This window comes from Miscanthus floridulus, chromosome 3, assembly GCF_019320115.1.
Source record: "Miscanthus floridulus cultivar M001 chromosome 3, ASM1932011v1, whole genome shotgun sequence".
Lineage (NCBI taxonomy): Eukaryota > Viridiplantae > Streptophyta > Magnoliopsida > Poales > Poaceae > Miscanthus > Miscanthus floridulus.
The window spans coordinates 107,083,855-107,092,314 of record NC_089582.1 but is presented as its reverse complement, the minus strand read 5'-3'; positions in this window follow the sequence as shown (position 1 = coordinate 107,092,314).

Sequence of the window (8,460 nt, the reverse complement as noted above, 5' to 3'; positions counted from 1 at the left end):
CGGCCTTCCAGACGTCAGGGTCGGACGGAGCCTAGCTGCTCGCTGCCTCGAGCCTCCATCACTGGCGCACCCACCGACGGCACCCAGCGATTCCACCGCCCCGGCCACCGCGACCGACGCGCGCGATGGTCGCACGGCCACGTGCGCTGTGGCAGAACCGCCTAATCTAATGCTTCTCAGGAGTACTTGTCTTCCATTAGACACTAAGTACCCAAAGGAGGACACTAAACTACGCAGTTTCATCGAGCACATCCCAAGAAAGAACTAAAAAATCCATATTTTTTCATCAGGATCATAAATGAGAGAATAAAGCTTACAACATTCTTAAGTCAATTCTTACATCACTTTATTACAATAGTAGAATATTACCTCAATTGATTATAACAGCGGAATATAACAATGTTATCAGAGTTACAGAGAAAGTAAGATTAATTTATTGACATGGTGGAGTATTAATATAGTGGATATTTATATACAAGAGATGCTAGCAGATTTTACATCTTTTCTTATAAAAACCTTTAGTGATTTATATCTTTTCTTATAAAAACCTTTAGTGAGAGTTATAATTAAACACTACGGTCGTAGCATGAAAGGAATCATCTCTAAGCCCACTAGGAGGTTTCCACACACAAGAGTCAGCTCTAAATATCCTCCAATCACCTGCAACAGGGGGAATAAAACTCTGAGTACTCAATTATACTCAGCAAGACTTACCCGACAGGAGGAAAATAAAAGACTTTAAGGATATGTAAGGCTTATTTGGCTTGTGGTTTATTGTATCTGCGGAAGCATTACTAAATATGTGTTCTTATATTCAATTTTATTAGCAGTTATAATTAGTTCATTAACTAACCATTCTATGTAAGCACCTATACTACTTTCAAGCATGTGGTAAGCAATCAGAACCATTTTATCACCTATCAATTTTCCGTTCTTACTACGGTGCTAGACCATAGCTAAGTTGGTACCGTCTCACAGAAATGACGATTCACGAATCAATGTATCCCAGCTGGGTATCCCGAAACACACGCCCCGTTTGTACCCCAGACACAAATAAGATCAACCCATTTCACTCCTATCACGAGGTCCAGGTCCCCGTTCAAACTTGGACTCCAAGCCCCCACACTTGAGACCCGGTCTTAGTATGGTGCTTAGACCTCCACCTTTTCCTGCCTCCAATCAGTCGGTCCGGAAAGAGCCGGAACCCGCGACAAGAGCGTAACGAGCCTTCCCGCTCCCATAAGCAAGCATGTGCTCAGGATAATAAGTCTGTGACCTAACCACCATCCACAGCAATGGATAGTCCTCAATCGACATAGGCGGAACAAGTGTAATCCGAGCCCCGCTTAAATGTCTAACCAAGTCTAGATCCAAAGTAACATTCCTCTCGGTCTCCAATTATCCTCCATATATATTTCATGTGATAGTAATATAATAACAACAATAATAACTTTCCTATCTCTCGCGAGTGACAAGTAACCACTCGACTTCTACCAGATCCTATAGCATAGCAATCTACACGATCCTAACGTACTAGTAAGACTCATAGGACAAGGATATATATATATATATATATATATATATATATATATATATATATATATATATATATATATATATATATATCCTTGTCCTATGTTATATATATATATATGCAAGTGGTTTCATTCAACTTCTTAAAACTTAATGCACAAGCATAAAATAAATTACCGAATAATATGGGTTATGCATCGGGGTTTGCCTGGGTAAGATATAAGCAAAAGTTATCATTCCATCGTGGTGACATGAGCATCAGGCACCATCTTTTCTGCTACTTCGGTCGACTCCATGATCCATCGTTGTTCTTATTATGATATACGTGGATGCAACGCAGATACGCAATTAACCAATGATAATCGTAACTCTTAAAAATATGATTCCGTCTCACAAGCTAACGAGCTAGCTCTAACGACCAACGTACTAGGCTACATATCCATGTTGTCGAGCAAGGCGTTGTTTTCCGAAAAATGTTCTAGTTTAAAAATCCCATGGTGTTTCAGCATTTTATTGATTAAATATATATTTTCGAACTAGGGCTCATTTAGCTATCTTAGCAAACTAATTATTATAGAGCTACAAAAATTACAGTGAGCACCTAATAATGTTAGAAATTTACTGTGAAAGCTTCAGAGCTAACACTATCACCAATTTATCACAATAATTCCTACAAGTTTATATCTTACAGTATTAATCATTTTAAATTAATTATATAACTCCTAAAAATATTATAAAACTGTGTGAACAAAATATACCAGCAGATAGATCATAATTTTAGGAACCTAACAAAATTGGTTTCATAATTTTCGACATAATTTTATATTAAATTTATAAGTTTACCTTAGAAACTAAATTAGAAAATGCTTAGAAAAGGAAAAGGGGGCGGTGGCAACCAATCGGCCCAGCAGCCCAGCCTAGCCCAACGCGGGACGTGGGCGCTCGCAGCAAGCCGACCCAACAACGGCCCAAGGCCGGGGGCGCCCGTGCGCGTTGGCTATTTTGCAGAAAAAACATCTTGCTTTTAGATAATGACATGACTACTGTGCGTACTATTCCTACCATCAGTAATCTTGCAACCAAACCCTCGGATGTTTTCACCTTTACCACGTGGAGGTCCCTAGAACCCCCGCACACGCCGACGCGGCGACCGACGGCACAAGACGGTTACGCCGGGCAAACTAGGCTCGCTACGACAGAATTAAGGGACCGACCACCATCTACAGCTAAATATGCAAGGATGGATGGCTGTTAGGGACTTGGAGGCGCACTATCACGGGCTGCAGCGGCGAGTTGCTATCTGTGACGGCGGCGCGACTGTTCCGGCGAGCCTACGCCCTAACGTCAAGGTAGGGATGGCGGAGAAGCATCAGTAGCTCACCGTAGTGTACACCCTACTGACGGTCGAAGCAGGGGAGCGTTGCGACGGTCTGGCCATGTGCCACCGTGCACGGCGGCGACGCCCCGAGCCAGACACCGACGCGCCACCATGTCGCCGACGAGTTCCCTGGCCAAAATAGTGCAAGCACCGGATAGAGGGAGTCAAGGCGAGTTTAGGGTTACGACTAATTGAACTATTACCACTCCTACGGGCCTTACCCCCAACCCTCTGGTCATGGTGGCGCACATCACCGGTGGCGAGGAGAAACCAAAATTGACCACTGACAGAACAAGGCTAGGCTCGATAAGAATGCGACACCTAGCTAACTTGCTAAGCTGCCCATTGGTGCGAGGAATTGGACAGGGAAGCCTTGGGCTGTTATTAAGAAAGGGGAAAGGAGAGCGATGCACTGCCACCGCCATGTCGCGGGAAGTGGCCCCGGCAGAGGTGGCTCGGCCACGACCCGATGAGGCACGGCAGCGTGGGAAAATGACCGCACGAGCGAGGGCACAGGTCGCGTTGTTAAATGCTCACGTGGAGCCTTTAGGGGTGCCTGTGCGGCCATGTGCACGTGGCAGCGCGGTGTCGTGATGCGGCAGGAGGTGATACGAGCAGGAGCGAGGTAGGTGAGGTAAGCGGCTGTGAACGCGCGCTACAGGGCGAGGCAAGGTGATAGGAAAGGCAGAGTGCAGTCCTATGCGTGACTTGGCAGTACGTGCACACGGCGCGGGGCGGTGGCGGCCAAGCCTGGGCTGGCGCATAGCCGGCCGACCACCAGGGCTGGCCCGCGGTACTCGGCCAAGGCGAGGCGAAGGCGTTGCACGGCACCAAGCGATACGTGACAACGGCACGCGGACTGACTAGCAGCAGCCCCTAGCCATGGCTCAAGCTCGTCACCGGCAGCACACTCACGCGCATGGTGACCACGGCCTCAGGTCAAGAAACTGGGAACGATGCCACGCACGCTTTTTAAAGCAGGCCAAAAACTGCTCAATGATTCGACGAAGGCTCAACCAATTCTATGAACCTAAGGTCAACACTACTAGCTAGCTAGCGAAGCAATCGTCATGACCAGGGAGCAACCAGAGAGAGATAGGGAGGTGCCAACATGAGTTTGTCACGGCGAACCGAGCACCAAATCATGGTTCACAACACGTTCTAAGGAGGTTTGGGCAAATTTAGAGCGGGCAACGTGACATCCAACACAACTTCGACCTATGCCATGTCAAGTACTCACTTCAATGCAATCAACAATATCAAAACATGCAGCTAGTGTTTAAACATTTTAGTTAGAATTAAATGTCAAAATAACATTGTCTTACTACTTTTCCATACTTAGAAAGGTTAAGGATTTTCGGTTGGGGCTAAGTAACCATTAACTCTTTTGTCATAATTTTTAATAGTTCTAAACCTTATTAATTTCAACCAATAAATACTTCATGCAATAGTCCATACCTTATACTAACCCATAGGAGCAAAATATTTAAGCACTATTTAACTATTTTACTCAATATAATTCACTAAAAATGGCATTTTAACAATAGTTCAAGCGCTTGCCGACTTAACGAAAAGAGCTTATCTTAACGTCAAATTTGAATTTTGAGCTCCCAAGAGCACTAGTTAACACTATTTATTTTGATTTTTTCTCAACCACAAAAGTGAGTCCTATGGGATTCGCTTACCATTTCACGTGCGTTATAAATTTTTAAAACCCAAAAACTTATTAGGCTAATCCCTCTCGGTCCTAAATCTCGGTGCTAAGCAAGCTCGTAACACCAAGGGTGTTACCTACGCGGGCCGCGTCGCCGCACCGCCGGCCGCGAGCTCCCTGCCCACCTGAACTCGCCAGACCCAGCCTAGGCCTGCGCATGCCAAGGCCGCCTCAAGCCAAGGACGCGCCACCCTGACCCTGCGCGCCTCCCAGGGCACGAACAGCCCGAAGACAAAGACGACGGCACCGGGGGAGGCCAGCAGTGTGGCGGCGTGGTCGAAACCCGTGTGGCGCGCCAGGCGCGTCATGCGCGGGCGGAGATGGCAGAGACGGTGAGGGCGAGGAACACGCAGAGAGGGAGGAAGGCCGCCCGGGCGCGGCGAGGAGGAGGAGTTGGCAAGGCACGGGCACGACGTGGTCACCGGCGAGCGCGCCAGTGGAGGCTCGGTGGGCGGTGCACGACCTGGTTGCTTGGAGGGAGCTCGGCCCCTGGTCACCGGAGTCACGTTGCGCGAGCTGCGACCTGCGACCTGCGAGCGAGGCCTCGACCGCGCGCCGCCTTCTCAGGCCCGGTGGCACGGCGGGGCCGGGGCTTGGCGCATCGCGGACGCCGACGCATCGGGGCCGCGGCCGGCGCATCGCGGATGAGAGAGGAAGAGGGGAGCCGGGCTCGCCGGAGTTGGGAGGGGGTTAGCCGCAGTCGGGATGGGGGTCGCCGGAGTCGAGAGGCCGGCGCATCGCGGAGAGGGCCGCGTGGTCGGAAGAAGATGCCGATGGGGAAAAAATATAGATAGCAGTTTACGCCTTGACAGAAGGGCATTTTGGACGTTTTCACTAACTGGGCCCACGTGTCAGGGCTGGCAAACGACAAAAATCAAACATAAGGTGAACGGAATGGCTTGGGAGAAAAAAAGTAAAGTGTCATGGCATATAAGTGTGTTCAAACTTTTTAGTGGCACGTAGGCTGTGACCATCTTTTATAACGGCACACAGATAAAAGTCTCTTTTTTGTAGAAGGTTGACTAGGGAGAGGACTCTCCAAGTATTTTTATTTTACTTATATACAAGGGGGCTTCGGCTTGGGCCTGTAGAGAGAGATTAATTATTCATTCATCATGTATGATGCTTAATTAATTATTCATTCATCATGTATGATGATTAATTACACCATTGCAATTGCAATTGAAAAAAAGGGGGGCGCGGTTCATACAGGGAGTTGTGTTGCCGTCTGTAGCAAAGTACTCTAACCTGTCAAGGTCGGGCAAAATTCTTTTCTTTTCTTTTTTTGTTTGCCAAATGGTTTTAAGAAAAGGAGCAGCAGTAGTGTTCGACTTTCTCAACGTCTTCACTGGATGTGATTATCTGACCCTAGCCTGTTGTGCAGATCGGGAGAAAGAAAAGATAAATTCAGAGAACCGTGAAAAAAAAAATGCCGAAGTGTGCTTTTTTGTCACTGTCGGCTTTTCTTTCTGCCGTGTTGTAAACGGTTGGAGTAAACACATTTGGAAGGCGATGAACATGTTGAGCACTATCTGACTACTTTATTTATTTCTTGAAATTTGGGTAGAAAAAAGAGTCAGTATTTTGCACGACGTTGCAGGTTCACCGGATTTGCACTAGATACTCTCCAAACAAACTCGTGTTTCTCTGCTTCCGCCACGATCTCCTTTAGTTTAAGTCAGGTCTGTATGTATCAATAAAACATATAGGAAGTTAGGAACGAGGGCCGTCACTGTCAGCCCATCAGTGAAATCTTTCACTAGCCGGGCTGACTGCATACAGCCTGTTCAGCCCAACTGAAGCAGGCCGGAGTCTGTGAAGAAGGCCTTTCGTTTCATTTGCATTGCATGCATGTCACTTCAGCCCGACTGAAGCAGGATGGAGTCTGTGAGGAAGGCCTTTCGTTTCATTTGCATGCATGTCGCCTCAAAGCTCTAACATGCATCTTTCTTTATTCTTTCTGTTTTTACTAGGTAGCGTGTTCGTGCGTCGTTACGGGACAACTAAATTTTTTTACTAAAAATACACGGATCGTACGATAAGATAATAATACTATTAAATTAAATACCGACGTCAAAGTGATATTTAATTCAAAAGGCAAAGTTTGTGAAATTAATACAGTCACGGAGAGCGCGACGTCGCAGGCTCACATATAGACTTTTTCGTGATACGGCTAAGATAATATTTTATATCGGCAAAAAGAATTCTACGATATCCATTTCTTTCATGCACCAATAAATCCATGAATAAGTTCCGCTGCATCTCCATATAATCATGTACACATAGGTTCGAGTATATATGCAAATAGGTTCGTGCCCGTGCGTTGCTACAGAACAGCTAAACTTCGCACGATAAGATAAAAATACTGTAAAAGTATATGACCGATGTTAAAGTGACATTTAATCCAAAAAGCTAAGTTCATGAAATTTACACAGTCACAGAGAGCGTGGCATCGCGGCTCACAAACTCTACTATGTAAATCTTTCCGTGATGCGGCTAAAATCATTTTTTATACCGGCAGGAAGAGATTTCCGATATCCATTTCTTTCATACGCCAACAAATCCACGAATAAGTTCCACCACATCTCCATACCATCCTGTATACGGCGCTGGCAAGCGAATTAGCCACAACTTATGTAATTAGTTTTATAATTAGCTCATGTTTAGTCCTCCTAATTGATATCTAAAAATTCAATATGACAGGGACTAAAGTTTAGTCCTAGGATCCAAACACCCCTGACTCTCGACTCCTGCTGACTGCTCACTTGCATCACCATGCCTATATGTCTGCATGTATATACTCTAATGCTAGAACGTCTAAGATGGTCTTTATTGTCCACCATTTGAAAAATATCATAACTCTAAGGTTGTCATTTGTGTATGCTGTAGGATTGGGATGCTTTGCACTGATCCATGAGGGTGTCTATGAGAGTCAAAATTTTTGATGTCATTATGATGTCTAAGGTTACCAATCAGACAGAGATGAACTTGATTGTTAAAATATTTTCAACACTGCTTTCATATACTCCCTCTGTCCCAAAATAGAATTCATTCTCGCTTCCCGAGAAGTTAACTTTTTTTAACTTGACCAGTTATATATAAAAGAATATTAATACTACATAATTAGTATCATTACATAGAACATTGAATATATTTTCATAATAAACTTATTTGGAGATATAAATGTTGCACATATTTTTTACAAACCTAGTCAAAGTTGGAAAAGTTTGACCTGCACGCATCCCATAACGACTTATATTTTGGGGTAGAGGAAGTATATGCCAATGGGAGTAGTCAACTGGAAGTGGTGATGAACGCAACAATACTTTCATATTATATGCTAATAGGAGCACGAAGAAACACAGAGAAATGGACCTATATACTAATGGTGGGAATATTCATTTAGAAAATTGCAGAAGGTTCACCAGTCTTACCATGTATAACCTTCACATCTTTTATTTGGCACCACTGATGTTTCCTTCCATACATGATTATTGTTTCCTTTCATGTATGATTATTGTTTCCTTCCATGCATGATTATTGTTTCATACATGATTATTGTTTTCTTCCATGCATGATTATTGTTTTCTTCCATGTATGATTATTGTTTCCTTCCATGCATATAGCCTCAGGTGATCGATTTGTTTCCTTCAAAGCAGGCGGGGATCGCAGGGATGGCAGTCTCTTTTTCTATCGCGCCTTTCCTTTTCTCGCTCACCCGTTGGACAGCGTGGGAGGTGGGATCGATCGCATGGGGTGACAGACGGATGAACCAACGCAATTGACGCACCAAAACGGTGCCCACACTTTATTCTTTTTGGTTGTAGGAGATATA